The sequence below is a fragment of the Gambusia affinis genome, linkage group LG23 (assembly GCF_019740435.1).
Source record: "Gambusia affinis linkage group LG23, SWU_Gaff_1.0, whole genome shotgun sequence".
NCBI classification, from domain to species: domain Eukaryota; kingdom Metazoa; phylum Chordata; class Actinopteri; order Cyprinodontiformes; family Poeciliidae; genus Gambusia; species Gambusia affinis.
In genome coordinates this window covers 8,688,886-8,705,716 of record NC_057890.1, presented here as the reverse complement: position 1 = coordinate 8,705,716, position 16,831 = coordinate 8,688,886, and the positions used below count along the sequence as shown (strand labels likewise).

General features: G+C 39.1%; 1 protein-coding gene across 3 annotated transcripts in view; it reads left to right on the top strand.

Moving 5' to 3' along the window:
- The first annotated feature begins 537 nt into the window (after positions 1–537).
- The window catches only part of pphln1 (periphilin 1), a 77,018-nt gene continuing 60,724 nt past the window's right edge, over positions 538–16,831 (top strand). For all 3 annotated transcript variants that reach the window (XM_044108635.1, XM_044108633.1, XM_044108631.1), the window contains exons 1-2: positions 538–639; positions 2,177–2,290. The gene's annotated coding sequence lies outside the window, so the exon portion shown is untranslated. The remainder of the gene's footprint in view (positions 640–2,176; positions 2,291–16,831) is intronic.

The following is a 16,831-nucleotide window of genomic DNA, read 5'->3' as shown; positions in this document are numbered from 1 at the left end:
AAAAAAGATGTCTCCTGTTTACAAAACAGGTTGTATGCGATTTGGAAAGACGTGCGCATTTAAATACTATCTGCTACTGTTTTGTCAGCGCAGCAACGACAACGTCCATTGTACTTTCTCTGTGCAGCACAATCAGGATTTGTGCCTCCGTCTAGAACAAACGACTGATCAGAGCTGGTTAATGACGGTTCATTTTCCATTCATTAAACTTCTATTCACGGCCCCAATTATACGCTAATGACTGATTCGGAGTTCTAATTAACGGCGGGCAAATTTTCTTAGCTGTCTCGTTGTGATGAAGGACAAGTCGGTGTACCTCCACGGAAGTCGCTATTTACATGCATCTCTGTTGCTCAATCTTATTAAATGCTTTAAATGTTTGTTTTGGTTGATGAAATATTTAACTGCTGAACGCTAACTCCTGGTATAGTTCATTATAGTGATGAGCGACTTAAAAAAAAAAACACCAAGGACCTAAATTCATTTAGCAACAATAAACCATGTTTATTCCCAACGCAGCAAAAAGCATGTCTTTGAACGTTGCACTTGGACCAGTTGACTCCGCCCACTAACGAGCTCACCTGTTTCTCATCAGCTCATTAAATCACAGCGGGACAAGACAAACAGGACTCTTCTCAGGTAACAGATTGTTTGCCCTAATTTTGTAGTATTTTTGATGAGATTAATACAATTTAGGATAAGACTAACATAAGAAAATATGGAAAAAGTGAAGCTCTGTATGATTTTGGAAATACTTTTTTTTTTTAGAGAGAGAGAGAAAGCTCTGCCTCCTAAACAAAGTTAAGTTTAAGCTTTTCAACATTTCTAACCTTTCTTTTGAGTTTATAAGTTTTGAAGTAGAAGTATTTTTTTCTTATTTAGTTCCAATGATGGAAGCCATCTTTTCTTTTGTACTTGTATAATCCCCTTTGTAATGTTTCCCTGGGTCACTACTTGTGTCACACGTTGAGAACTGCCACAGCAACAAAGAGTCGATGTGAAAAAAGGGTTAGCATAAAATCTGCTGGCGAAAACGGTGGCAAATCTGTCCTTTTGTTGGGAATAAACAATAAACTAATGTATTTGTCTTACTATAATGCATTTCTGATGACACAGGAGTAATGAAAATGTCAAACAGTTGGACTTGTCTGTCATTCCTTGTGACAAACTTTAAAGAGTTAACCCGATATCTTTCAAAGACACACCAGGAAGCACTAATAGCTGTTTTTTATTTTCTTCTTCGTTCCAAGCACAAAGTCATGCAGAGTTGTAAGATTCTCAATAAAGGTGGCTCAACTTCTGCCTAATGAGAATGATAAAATATTCAGAGGCCCAGCACCACTGCAGATTTAACACTTGAGATAATTGAGACGGAGTACAGAGAAAGAGCAGGAGGCAAAAAAAAAAAAGATCAACCATCCTTTCATGGGATGGTGGAGAGAGATGTTAGGAGTTTTTCCTGTGTAACATCCTCCTTCGTACTACAACGCAGAATATGAAGCAAATCTAAAACACTCTGTGTTTGTTTAAAAACGATTTTTCTTTTTGTCTCAGGGTAGTGACAATAGAAAGAGCGACCACATGCTTTCGTTACCCAGTGGGTCTGAAGCGTGGTTTACCCTGTGGGGTGAAGGCTTTGATTGAACAGTGATGTGCTCAACTATTGATCCAGCTGACTGCGTCTGATCTTACTGGTTCGCTGAAAGCATCATTATGGGCTCGCTGGTTTAGAGTGCTTTGCTGAGAATACCGGCTCTGCTCCGCTTGGAGAGTTGGGTGCACTCTGAGCGGACATTAAGAAAGCTGTTTTTTATTTTTTATTTTAGTTTTTCCATTCTATTTTCTCTGTTGCTCTTTTGGCAGCAAACATCAGAAAACCCTTTTTGTTTTAGGAAGAAAAAGAAAAGCTCAGTAAAGTTAAATAAAAGTAGGCAAAAAGAATAGAAGTCCAGCTGCAAAGTGCCATTAGGAGACGCTACTCTGGAAGCTCAGCTTTAGGTTTGGTCGTCTTAACAAAACATAAATGTGATGACCAAAAAGAAAGTCTTACCAAATAACTGCTTATTTTGAAGCACATAAGCATAACATGTCATCGAATTGCCTTTTGTTTCACAAAGCCTGAAACCAGGTTGGTTAAGTTTGAAACTCTTGAAGCAACATGTTGTTATTATTACAGGATTGAGAGAAATAAGAAGAACAACAGTGGCAGTCGCTCAACTCCCGTGGCGCCTTTCGAGCAGGAGGAAGCTGAGGCTCTGTTTCAACTTTAAGAACGTTTTCCTGAAAGCAGGTTAGTTTTCTCGTGCCCTTATTACTATTACAGCTGAAGATAAAAATAGCACCTGACTCAATTTATGTCAGGCTGCTGGTGATCTTTGGATATTAGAGGTCTCCCATCTGTTTACTTTCTGTTTAAGCGAGCTGCAAAGCTCCAAACGATACTTGAAACCTTTCACTTAAACCTGTTTTTGATCAAGTTAGACTTTAATTTGTCGAAACTATAAATGTTCATCCTTGTACATTTTATTTGCCTTTTTTTATTGGCTTTTGTGTTGTCTTTAAATCTTTTCTTAGTCATAAAAAAACGACAGATATTAGAGTTAGTAATTCTCATTTGTGTTGGGATCTAACTCCCAAAAAAATTATTCAATTTTAACAGAAAGTATCAACACTGGTATATTTAAAGTAGATATTTCTTCGGAAACAGATTTCTCACACTGTTTAATTGTGTAATCCAGCTCCCCGATAAAGATAATTCAGCTTTAATATCGATTTATTTCTTTAATTTTTTCTTGAGACAAATAAACTTTATTAACACAGCTGTATTAGTCACTAGTTTTTGTTTTAAACTGAAGTGTGAACTGGTGTTCAGCTCCACCAGCGACCGACTGCTGAGTTTTTGAAGAAGGAGATGCAAGAAAAAGAAAAAATCAATGTTCAGCTCAGGGAAGGAATTGTGACGTAATGCTCTCCGATCACTTGCACTGTGTTTTAGGCCTGTCATGATGTCATTTACAGGATAATTAAGTCCAGTAACGTTGCATGTTGAGAGGAAGGTTCTGAAAGCTTGCACAGAGTTGTGCCTCTATAGCACCGGATCCACAGCAGTCCTCCTTGAAGTCTGCGAGGACCGTGTGCCACCATTCAGCCTGCTGACTGCTACCTGACTCTAATTAGCTGATGCAACGTTGTATTAATGTCGACTTACACTCGCGGGAATCCAATTGTGATTCACTGAGAGTCAGGAAAAGCTCTGAAAATGTTGCGGTGAGGCACAACCTCTTGGCGAAATTCCAAGACGAGACAGCCGTAAATCCAAAAAGGTGCAAGTTGAAGTAAATAAACATGGCGTCCAAGTAAAAGCGATGGCATTTAGAAAGAGCTCTTTTGATTATTGCGGCCTGTTTCCCTTGACGCTGAAGTGTTTTCGAAAAGTTTATTGCCGCAAAAATAATGGACGGTTTCCTACAAGTGGATCCCTTTAACCGAGAGCCATTAGACTTGATGAAAGCAAATTGATTTTCAGAATGAGAAGAGTCTCCGTGAGATTAACTTAGCCATCGAGAAGACATGTTTATATTATTTTTGTTAATACATTTCATATGTCTGGACAACAGGGCACAGATGGTACTTCTGTCTTTCACAGCCCCTTTGAAGCAGTGAAGTAGGAAGAACTCAGTAAATTAAAACCAATAAGTCCAGAAACTTGAAACTCTTGCTGCAGATTTACAATAAGCGGCAGCAGCAGACCGATGTGGTTAAATCACACCGGGAGTGAAAGAGAGTTGGTTTATGTCTGGGGAAAAATTGAGTTTAAAAGCAGCTTTGTTCAAGTCATTCCGTCAATATTGTGAAATTGTGTAACGTCAGTGCTAGTGCTGAGTTTGATCTTAGATCAGAATAAACTGTAGAAGTTGGATTGACAACCTTCAGTCTTACTCTAGTGTCTGCTGTTGAAAATCAAAATGATGTGACTGTGATGAAAACTTGCTTTGTTAGCATGATTGAACTAATTATAGTGATTTTGGCAATATCTGTTGAACATGTGTGTGTGTGTGTATATGTATATATAATGTGATTGTAAGGGACAGGTAGAAAACAGAACAGTAATCCATCTGAAAACAATATTTAGGTGTGGAAGTCCTGAAATCTTGCGACTCTAAAAGGTTTAAGAGGGTTTATCTAAGCTTCCAGAAATTTCTCCTTTGCTACTATTACACAATTAAAGCACTGAGATCTGATCGGCTGCTGTCTACATAATGAGAAGCTTATCTCAGTGTAGATTTCCTGATGGTCCTAACAGAGATCAAGATCCGCCCACAGAAGCTTATCTTTGGTTATTCTCCACCGTTATCGGCTCCAGCCAGTAGAGATGAGGAAACAGGCGTATTGAGAAAAATTAGCGTTTAATTGAAATAGATCTATTCATTGAGGGGAACGGCTCCATGTTCATACTATGTTCCATGTCTCCTAGATGTTTATCGGCCTATTTTCTGCCGGACGTTCCCATAATTTACCTCGGATGTCTATTTATTTTGAAGTCCTGATTACGTCGTGTCCTCAAACAACTTTTGCAGGATGATTGGAAGAGAAACGAGCCCACAGCATCACAGATTATCCACTGTGCTTGACATTGGGCGTGATGTGTGTATTTGAAAAGCTCAATTTGGCTTTTCAAGAACTATAAATGACATAAAATGCTTCGGAACAAGGTGAGATGCGATTGGTTGGTTGCTAGTCAAATAATTATTTATCCATCAGCCTCATCTGCTATAGTTATGTGAACTAAGAGTTATTTACCAATAATATACATTAAATTGATGACACTGGGGAAACAGATACTTTATGCATTACTTATAAATAAATCTCTGTTTCCCAACCAGTTAAATTTCCTACCTTGCAAAGTTCTGTGTCTTTTTACACATCAATCTTTGTCAGGGTCTGTAGGTCTGTAGAAAGAGATGAAAGCCAAACTTTCTGAAATGCATGTAGTCTATAGGTAGGGAACCCTTGAGCTCTGTGTTACAGATAAAAGGTTAGGTCCAAACTCAGGACAGGGAAGGTGTTCGCTAATGATGGGCCTTTTTACTTCAAAGCCATTGAGGCTGGCAGGCTGCAGCAGCTCGAAACGTCCGAGGCGGGGGTTTTTTTCTTTTGTTTTTTTCTTTTTGGCAGGCAGTCTGACAAGTGAAGGAGCAGGCTTGTAATGATCCCAGAGCTGCAGAAAGGGACAGGTTAGCGACAGAAAGCAGAAATAATGATGGCCAACAAAGCCGGGCTGGGCGCAGAGAGCATCTACCACTGGGGAAGAGGGACACAAATCAGGGAAACTCTTCTCGGAGTACGTCTGTCGGTCAAAGACACGACAGCTGAAGAGTTTGGGCTCTCTGAAAGAAAAGCAAGAAAACGCTTTTGTAAATGGGTCACTTTTTCTCTGTGGTACGAATCGGTTTGGTTTCGCTGCCCCTCCGTCTGATGAGCCAGCAGAGTGCACAGTTCAAGACAACATTCGAACTTGGCAGAGAGGAAAATACGATGTATTGAAGAGTAAGAGGAAAATAATCAATAAAACATGCTTGTGGAAAACACAGGAAACCGTAGCAGGCTGTTTGACAACATGACAGAGAACTGTACGCTTTGGAATTGATTCTGCTAATTAACTATATCAGACAGCCGAGCTTTCTGAATCTCTACTTAATGGCCAGTCAATACAGACCAAATCTGTACACTTTATGTTTTGCTTTGGGCTCTCATCGTGCCATTAATCAATAAAATTAATGGCACTCACATTTTGATTGTTGCTGTAACAAGCTATAATTCGCAGTGGGCGTAGTCTCAAAAGTAGCTGTCAGATGGGAAGAGTAAAGTTGAGTGAACCTTACCTTCTGAATAATCTCTGCTCCCGCAAACTGCAACACCAGAATATCTTTAGAAGCAAGCAATAAAGTGATCATGTACTTTTATCTTTGTTATACGTTTGTGTTATGTAGCGGTCTTAGACATCATTCCAAGGACAACATCTGTATTTAGTTTATCTGCACTGAAAGGTTCATCAAGGCAATTCTAAGTTTGGACACAAAGTGAGAAATCTGATTGGCTGTTTCTCGCAGCCAGTTTTCCTGACCCATCAAAGGCCATTCCTCTCAAAGTAAATGTCTTAGTTTTGTTTATTTAATATGTCCTGAGGTTCTTCTTAGCTCTTCATGTTGCCATTAGTGCCTTTTGAGTTTCTCTCTGTTTGTTTGTTGTTGTTGTTGTTGTTGGTTTTTTTTTCCTCTTTCCATAGAGGAGTTTTCTCATTCCAAATCCTCTTTTCCTGAATTAGGGCCCTTCATAACAATCATGACAGGAAATGTTGCAACATTATTAGCTTAAATCATCCTAAAGTCTGTGAAGACAGCTCAAACATTCCCAGCCTGCATCCTGGGTTTCCTGTCATCCACCTGCTTGTTTTTCACAAACTATTGCGCTTTTAAACAACACAGATGAACCACAGGGCAAAATTTCAGTGCAATTTCTCATAAACAACATAAACTCAGAGATTCAAAAGTATTTTGTTGAGTCAGGTTATTGATTCTTGATATTTTATTGATCAAGAATCAGTAACTTGATTCTTTGATCAAGTTATTCTTTGATCAAAGAATCAAGTTATTCTTTGATTTTAATGGGTGGCTGGGACTTTTTTTAATGCTTCTTTTTTTAGTTGACATATATAAGTTGATGCAGCTTAAAACATTAATATATATATATATATATATATATATATATATATATATATATATATACACGTTACCTGGCCATTGCCTTCCTGCACATTTCCACTCAGGGAAAAGAATTCTCACTTTCAGCACAATCTGGGCTTTCCTCCTTTGACTTGGATTGTCTCCAGTCAATTTTTGACCTGGCCAATCAGTGAGCAGAACGAGATGTGGTGAGCGATGACAGCGATTTTCTGCGTTGTTTTAGAATTGTAGATCTCCGTTACAATAACCTCAGAATTTTCCTCAGGGTGCTGATTCCCTGTTAACAAGCAATAAAGTACAATAGAGCTAAGACCTTTAATCCTCCGACCCTTCATTGGTGATGGAGGGGGAGAGGAGCCACCCATGATAAGAACAGGTGGGGGATTAATATATATATTTCTTTTTAAAGCTGTTCCGTCTATAGATTTACTGGTCTGTCTCCTTCCCTTACTTCAGAATCACCTGAGCCATATGTCAGCATCATGTGTCGACACATAATTTAAATGCAAATGGCTAATCAGCCCCTCTAGCCCAAAGCTTCACAGCAATCAGACATTCAACAACAGACATTCATTCCGTTATCAGGTGTGCAGGAAACCCGGCTAAGCTACAATCAAATAATTAAACCTGCAACTTTATGGGCCTGTGCCCAAGAGTAATGTCTGCTTCGTTTCCACGTAGACCCACGCTCCGGTACGCAGTGATTTTTTTTGTTGTTGTCGTTGTTGTGCAGAAAGCATTATTTGAAACGGAACCCAATGTCAGAGTATGTCTCGTAATGATCTCCGGAGCATGTCGCCATCGGAGCTGTGGAATATTAAAAATATATATATCTTGGGCTCGAGATGAGATACGGTTTCATTTTTCCACGTTAATTGCATTTTAATGCCAGCATAGGCATTTAACCTTTTCCGACACCGATACATGAGCCGCTCCCCTTGTTCGGTGTAAACACCGGGGAATAGATCCTCGGAGCCACACCAATTACTGGTCCTGTGTGAAGCCTCCTCTGCCTTCCCAGACAGCTGGAGGAGAGAGAAAAGAGTATATCACACTGGGAGCTACTGTACATGCTAATAAGCGGAGCAGAATGTTGCATTTTTATGGCTCTTGTATCGAGATGCTTCTCATATTTAGAGGTCAACTTTTGTTTATTAGTACCTTAAATATCCTCTTTTTCACGCTGAAAGCTGACGCATAAATATTGAATAGAAAAATGTTTTCAGATGTGCTTTGACAATGACGGATCACGCGGCGTAAAGCGGACAAGACAAATAGCTAAATGAGCCGTCTGACTCAGCTTTATAATACGAGAGAGAACTGGATGATATTAAAGCATTCTTTTTCCTTTTCTTTTTTCTTTTTTTTTTTTTGAAGAAGGGGCCATAAGGTATGCAGTTATTATTCAGTAAGAGATGAATCTCTTAAGTAATCCCCCTGTGATGAGTGAACTTGAGCTCAAAAGGCTACAACAATTCAGCTCGAGGCTTTCGTGCGTCGTCTTTTTGAATAATTGCCCGATTTCTGCATTCATTGCATCCTCCACGGTCATGCTCCCAAAGAAACACGACGCTTTCGGTGTCAGAAAAGACAATGTATTCATGTCGGTGCTCCAGGCATGTTAGGTGCTACGGAGAGTCGCTGTTTCTGAATCCGTATTCACAAGTCGTAGAGGTCACTTCCACCTGTGGTTGCCTTTTCCTTTCCCGGTCTTGCATGAATCCCTTCACAAATATTACTCTATGAAGAACAAGGCTTTCCACCACAGCAGTCCCAGAGCTTAGCTAAGTGCTATTACAGAATCTCTTTTTATTTTATTTTCTTCTATCCGCAAGTGAGCCAATCTGCGCTGCATTCGTGCTTAACTGTTTATGTATACGGTAAACAGTGGGTTATCTTTTAGGATTAACCCAGTGGCGAGAGAGCTTACCAGCACATACCAACTAATGCTAGTAGCTCTATAAACAAATGTTGTATAATAGGCGAAATTTAGTTATGTTTTTTTGACCATTTATAACAATTACAACCAGCTGCTTGTTTTATCTTTTTCTATTTTTACAGTGCGGTCTGTCTTGACATGTTTGGACGAGGTCACATACTTGAAATTTCGTCCAATTTTTTTTTTTATTACACAGCTTAATTATTTTTTAGCATAACTAATTTTGACTAAAGATGCAAGCCACAAATGTTGTTTTTTTTTATTTTTTTTTACTGAATTTCAATCATAGCAAAAAGTAGAAAGATGGAAGAAAAAATGTTCCAAACATCATGGTAACCTTACAGAACGAACACATCAAATTCAAATGTCTTGTTTTTTTGTTAGAGATATGTCCACCGGTATTCTGGTCTCGTTTAATTTACAATTTGTTAGGCTGCCAACTTTCAAGACAAAAACACAAAACAAACAACTTCAAAAAGGTGCACATCCCTTCTCAATAGCCAGCCACCGTTTTTCCTCTTGTCCTTTTTCTTTCACCACTCCAGTGTTTATATAACTCATGTCAACATTTTGTTGTTTTTGCTTGGCAGCCTTACTACATGACATACAATATCCTACCTCTAAAGATGACATGCACATGTCAAATGGAGCTGCACTAAACTGGAACATCAGCGTGAATTTAAGGAACATATTGCAGGCAACTCATTGCCTGCAACATATTGTGTGTGGATAACAACCAGATTCGCTATTGCGTTGCTCCCATTCCGCTTTATGAAGAAGCTCGATGGAACAATCCGACACATCACAAAGCTAATAATTCACCTCAAGGTATTGAAAGCATCGTCTTGTTGAGGTCCCGCCCCCTTTTTTTGTTGTTTTTCAGTACATGGTTTTTTGCAGCACGTTTGTCAAAAAGTATTTCCTCCCAAAAGTGTTCCACAGACACCTCTATCCAAGGACAAATCAATTAGCGGCAAACGACAGGCAGGCTGGTTTTGAAGGATGTCAGCCTTAGGTGAGAGGCATTGGATGGTGGAGAGCAACTGTCAAGTAGGATACTCGTCTAAGTGATTCCCACATGTCATCCGCACACACACACACACTCTACCGCGGAGCCTCCACCAATATCAGACATGCGTTCCACAAAGAAGCCGCTCAGAGGATGCTAAAATCAATGCTGGGAGAAGCCAGAGAGGTGTGAATATTTCATAGGCATATTATCAAACTGAATCGCAGATTAGCATTCCCTCAGAATTACCCCAGGTGATGTCAGGGAGGCGCTGTGCAATGAGTTGCCTGCAATTTATTTCATCTAGAGAGTGGGGGGAAAAAAAGCGGGTCTAGAATTGGAATAATGATAAAATCAGTTCTGTTATTCCCTGATTCCACTTTTCAAGAGCATTGCCTGCTTAGTGACAGTAGATACTGGCTAAGTTATTCATACGGTTGAGCATTTTGACATTGTGTCCCATTGCAATCACAAAATGTGATATCTTTGCTTCGGATTTTATGTGATTGACCAAAACAGATGGGTAGATAGTTAAGCTGGATGAGGTTAAAAGATTTATTTGCAAATAGAAATCTGGAAAGTGTGCCAAGACTCCAGATTCATACTTTGTAACTACAGTTCTGAAGATGTCTAAAGACTGACATCTTCCATCTTTTTTACAAGTTCAATAAGATACAATTTAATTATTCCATTGGATCTCTGGTTCTATCTTTATGGTTGCTCCCCTTCATCATTTTTTTGTGTTTTTTGGAGTGTAGCTGCTTTTCTTCCAGTATTGCCCTCTATTTACCTCCATCTGTCTTCCTGTGAACTCTGAGCGGCTGCTGTGTTCCTGCTGAGTAAACGCGTCCTCTCAGCACGACGCCATCACCATCCTGATGATTTACTCAGGTGATGTGCAGTGCTAATTTTACACTACTTGCAACTTTTTTGGAAGTAGGCCAAAAAAAGTTCAATACCTGGAGAGCATCTTGTTGCACAAGCTTATTATAACTCCTGCATGGTTTGTGGCAAACTATAAAAAACAATTTTTCATGACTTTGAAAAATGTTGAATGACTATGAATACTTTTGACATGAAATTGCTTAATTATACATGTCCGAACCACATTCTATCAAAACTCGTGAAGAAAACTTAAATGAGAGTTAAACTGCCTGTCCACAGATAACCCAGACAACGGTTTGGTTTCTTAGCAATTAAAAATAGCCTGAGCGAGTACAAAGGCGACCGTTGTGTAAAGCTGCGTGACTAAAGATGAAAGATATGGTTTGCTGAGAGGATGTGTTGGTAAAAAGCCCGATTTCTCCTACTCAGCAGTAATTATGGCAGACAAAGACCTGGCAACGTCGGTGAGCACATGGAGACAAAAGCACATTGTCAGTTTTGTAGGTAAAACGGCAACCTGAGAAAAAGAGAAGCTGGATCTAATGAGATGATGCAAAACCATGAAGAAGCAGATGTTTGTTTTTCGCAGATATACGGTTAAAGTTTGTCCACTCGCATCGCTCGTTTTCTTCTGCTGTCTTAGCATCATAATAACTCCACCTGACAAGCGGCGAACGTCCAATCATGGAGGTGGACTCGACGTAGCTGCCAAAGAAAGATCCTAAAGGCCTGCTAATTGAGATTCATGACTCCAAATACCAATCAGATAAAGTGATTAAGGCCTCGCTTGTCCACATCTTTAAATTTGCAGCTTCCCCTCCCAGAGCATCATCCTGTGATAGTTCATGTCTCATCATTTCATTATTAATCTCGTCTCTGTTTTGGAGCTGTGTTGCTCCCAGGAGAGCTCCGAGTTGATGCAATTAGAAGCTATAATTACTCCTCTGTAGAGCCGTAGATCTAAACAATCTATATCTGAGTTTGAAGCACACAAGGAAGGGACTGGTGATGCTGTGAGCCTTTGGATGCCGATTGCTGTGTTGTTGTTTTTTTTTCTTTTTTTAAAGTACATGTACAAAAATACATGCAGACACACAAAACATAACAAGCCAAAGACTGTAATCCCTGCCAGGCTCTGTCAAAGTCTGGTAATTCACTGTAAAACATCCAAGATGTCTTTTGATTCTTGCCCCTTTACTCGCCGCTATGACATGCCGTCAGATGCTCAGGAAACTGCCTGCAGCATCCTTCAGACACTCGTGATGCCATCACAATGGTTCCTAATCCAGGCGTTGCAGGAAAGTGATAAGAAACAAAATGAACTACGGATACAAAGTAGGATGTGTGCGTGAGAAGGGAGGAACAAGAAGGACACATTAGGACAGTGATATGGGGAGTAAACTCCGGAAATATTTTTGTCTCTTACTCCCATACTTATCCAGACTTGGGGGAAACTTGAAATCAAATTCCATGCTTTTCCAGCCTGTATAGAAACCTCATGAGCTGGGAATTAGTTCACCAGGATGTGGAGGAGAGAAGTTGCTCACATCGTCAACAGCAATGGAGACATGGTTACACACCGAGACGGAAGGATAAAGGACAAAAACTGTCACATGAGCATCGCAACTGAGGTTTGATGGTAGACCGTGAGGAATCTCAGCAGTAACCAGTCTGTGTGAACGTCCTCAAGGTCATCCTGAATGCTGACTTCTTAATCTATCAATGGTACAGCTGCTACAGCGACACCCTCCTTTCTCTGGCTGTCCAATGAGAGGATCCCGTGTTCAGAAGGATTCATTAATTAGGAGGTTAATAACTCGAAATGCTAAATTGATTTAACATCCACTGCAAAACCCTCCAATAAAATGTGTGTTACAGGGTTCAGCCATTAGCCTAATGTTCCTCAAGATAGATGGAGACTCCCCACCCCTCACTGCCCACTTTTTCAGGGAATTTCATTTTCAATTTATGATTTAATTAAAATTTCGCTTGGAGAAGACTCTCTGGACTGAGCCGCTTTCAACAAAGTCGTTGGCCGAAAAAATGGAAACTTGGAGACGGTCATAAATGACGCAAGGCCAGCAGTAGATTGTCAAAGCCTAATGATGATAATAATGATGAAAATTACATTTATAAATATTATATTTATGCGTTTCCCCCGCACCCCAAAGGAGAATGTAAGAACAAACACTATTTAACGTAGAAAATGTCGGCAACCTCCAGTCGTAACTCCCCTAAGGTCAGCGATGGTGAAGTTGTACTTTCAAAGTGTTTCATTCTGTTCTGATTGAGTGTCACCATTAAAAAAAAAAGAGGGAAAAAATAAAACAGACTCTGCGCAAGTGGGAGCCCTATTTCAGCCGTCATCCAGTTATGATAGCCAGTGCTGATTAAAACCTTAAATTTTGATAACGGCTGATGCGTAGCCTCGGCCCTGAGATGAAGCTGTCACTGCGGAGCAAAGCCGCTTCGGTGAGTGATACCAGCCGCTTTAAAATTTGTCGACGTGTTTTCGGCAGATCAAACAAGCGGAAGCCGGTTTTATTACCAGATGTTCATAATGCGCTGCAGTACATCTTCGGGTCAAATTATCCGCAAGTCCTAAGAGGACGGAATACTCCGACCATGTGGAGTGAAAAAGCGCAGAGTCCCTCTCCCCATCTGATCAAGTGCAAATTAAAACAGTCTAAAGAAATAGAAGTGCCAGCAATGCATCAAATCTGGGGCAAACACTTAATCTTACACATGGCAATTAATTGATCATGAAAGGTAAATGCTCTGTGCAAAAATCACTGTCCTAATCTTGCTGATTTCTTCAAACTCCACTTCACTGTTGGAAGAAGCAATAAATTAAACCTTTGACGGAGGTAACGGCCGCGATCGGTTGCATCTTATTTTGCTGTGGTCACGAGAAGCCCGGGACAGGAAGTCCAGGGAGGATTCTCCTAGTGAAGACTAATGGGTGCTAGGAGGACTTGATGCTTGCAGTGACTTTGGATTGGAGGATAAAAACAAAGTTGAGTATTCTGAAGCGCAGAAGTCCAGGGACAATGGCAGACAACTTCAAACTAATCTGGAAAATAGTTTGCTTATCTTGGCAAGTCTCTATTAGAGACTTGCCAAGATAAACATTAAAGAAAAATAGACAAAACATTTTGGACTGGCAAAATACATGACCTTATATTTCACCAATCCCTCCACCTTCACACAGCAGGAATCCATCTTTGAGGGATATGATTATGATTTTTCTAATTATATTCCTTGTCAGATTTCCTTTCGTTAGGGAGCGCCATTAGTCCAGCGCGATGCTTATCGGCGACTGATCCGAACCGTCAGCCTCATATTCTGCCTCGCTTCCTCCACTCGGAACAACGCTGATAAGCAGCCACCGGGCTGCCGTAGCTTGGAACCCAGCCAGGAGGGTTTTTTTTTCTTCAGTGTTCTCATCAATGTCATTTAACAACCACAAAGCAGCCGGCGATAGAACACCTCTGACGGTAAATCTTCATGCTTTTGTCGCCTCAACTCTGGCTGCAAACGGCTTTTTACAGAGACGCATCATTAAAATGTGACGCGCTCATGTGTGTCGTGAGCATGAACTAATGAAAACTGTTCACAACCTGTTCACAAAATGAACATTTCGCACCCGCTTCGGATGTTATCATCCCATAGAATGGCGATTATCAGTGGTTATCAGCCCCATTGAATGGCCTCAGTTGGTCCCTGATCTGCCTGCTATCAGGCTGTTATTAACCATTCTAACCATTCTATCGGTGATAACAGCCGCTTGTCGCGAATAGAACCTTTTTATTTTTTTTTACCTTTTTTTAAAAACCTTTATTTATAATTTCTCTGCAAATTTGAACAGGATATTAAGAATTTACTAAAAATACAAAAGCCAAACCTATCCGTCATAAGATTTTAATTAGGTATTGTAATAATCGTTACAGTATTTAAAAACAACTCACTAAAATCTAAAACCGGAGGTTTTTTTTCCTCTTTTGTTTATTTTTGTTCGCTTTTTTAAAGACCTATATTTCCAATATGCCTTTGATTTCTTTGGATTTTTTCCAATAATTCACTCAAAATAAATGCCAAAATTTAACATACTTGGATAATTTTATTGGATCTTTACAAGACGTGTTCTCTCAATTCATGCCGTGTTTTATATAGGCTATATATATATATATATATATATATATATATATATATATATATATATATATATATATATATATATATATATATATATATATATATATATATATATATATAAGCATATAATGAAATTAAAAGGTATATTCTAGAGTTATGTAGTGTTATGAGTTGTCCAACCTCATAGCCTTCCACTAGGTGGCTGTATGTACATCCGTAGTTGCTTGCAATCTTATCAATAATGATAAGAAGAAGTTATCTTATAATCTTATTTTTAATTAAAAAAGTTAAAAATAAAAATACGGATGGATTTGCTCATATGATTATATGAAAATCTGTGTTTGTACCATATGAAAATGTTTAATATTTTTATTAGTAGTAATAATAATAAATTACGGATTGCACCCGACAAAACATTAGAGAAGAAGAAGAAGCTTACGTCATTCGACGCGACACTTTCCACGGTCGGAGCTGGTGAGTAGCCCTGAATCTGTCAAATAAAAATGTAGTAAAAACCTCAAAAGACCGAAAGTCTACATTTATAAATCTGCTGATGGTAGTTCTATGAGTTAATGTTAGCGAGTATGTGGCACAGCATGTGTTTGTACAGATTTAGGTTTTTAACCCTACTTGGTAGAAAAGGCAACTTTAGCTCGCGACCGTAGCCTATTAAAACCCAGTCAGGTTCAAATGTAGCTGTCCTTCAGCCCTTGAATAACAATGTGCTAAAATTTTGTTTCATATATCTTAAAAACCGTATACTTTTCAGTATACTAGTTTATATCAGTATATTGATTTAATGTTAGGATTCTGTCATACAGTTCATTACATTTCATCGTTTCCCACAGTGTATTATAAACCCTGAGGCCATCATTCTTTATTTGTTGCCCCACCAGGCTAAGCATTGTTTATTTATTTAAGTCTTTGTAAAACGTTTGCATTTTCTGTGACTTTATAGTTATTGTTCATGCTAATTATACAAGCTATGCCAATATAAAGTCTTTGTTTTCATTTTTAGATCCGGATCACATACACAGGAGTCACTCATTGAAGATGAATCACAGTAAGTGACAGAAATTTGTACTCTTCTATATTTGAACAACAGTTCTCGCCTCAAGTAAAGAAACTGTGCGTTGTTTTCTTGTTGTTGTTGTGGTTAGGCTGGACAGGGATCTTGAATAATTGAGAGACACCATGGTGTAAAACGAAGGTGGCTCCTTCGGATGACATTTTCCAGAGAACACTGAGAGATGTTGACCAGGAACTTAGAGGTCAGCTGATACGACGAAAGCACAAAATGAAGCAAGGAGAGGGCCACTCTTCTCAACGTGAAAAGAAGATGTAATGGTAACACTACTTCTTCTTGACTGTATGGTCATTAGCAAAATTGAAGCTCAAAGGTCTTGTGGTAAACCTAAATTTAATCTTTATGTTATCCCTGCACCATGCATATGTTCACTCTAGGTACTTAAGCGTCTTTATGCAGTGTAAGAAGTGACTGGTTTATTCCAACTTGTCCTTTGTCATGGGTATGTGCTTTTGATATGTATAAGGTTATTTATCTTTGGTGTATGAATATGTTTCTTGGGTGTATCCTGTCTTTCACCTAATGCCCGTTGTAAATAGGCACAGATAAGTGAGTATTGTAATACATCCATTTTCTAATGGACATTCAATGATCTTATACATTACGGCAGATATTAAGTCTTTCAGAGCGAAGGTGAAACATTAACATGTTTAACGTTGAAAAATTGTCTTATAGTACTACTTGGTTCTTTGCTGGAATAATGACATGGTGTCTCACTGTCCAAAATGTTCAAATCTGTATGTTCGAAGATAGTGTCTAACATATGATATAAGTAGTTTTTGGTTTTTTATAGCCATGGATCTCCATTGTGCAACATCTTCAGGTCTGTGAAATCATTCACTTCTGTTTTCAGCAAAATTGTAAAACAAGCTTTTATTGGAGATGTATTTTTGTGTTGTGCTATCTGTCATTAAACATGTTTTTTTCAAAATGTATTATGTATCACTGGGACTGCAAAAAAGACACTTCTAATTTGGTCACAGTTGTGACATTTGTTTATCCGAAAGCTGTCA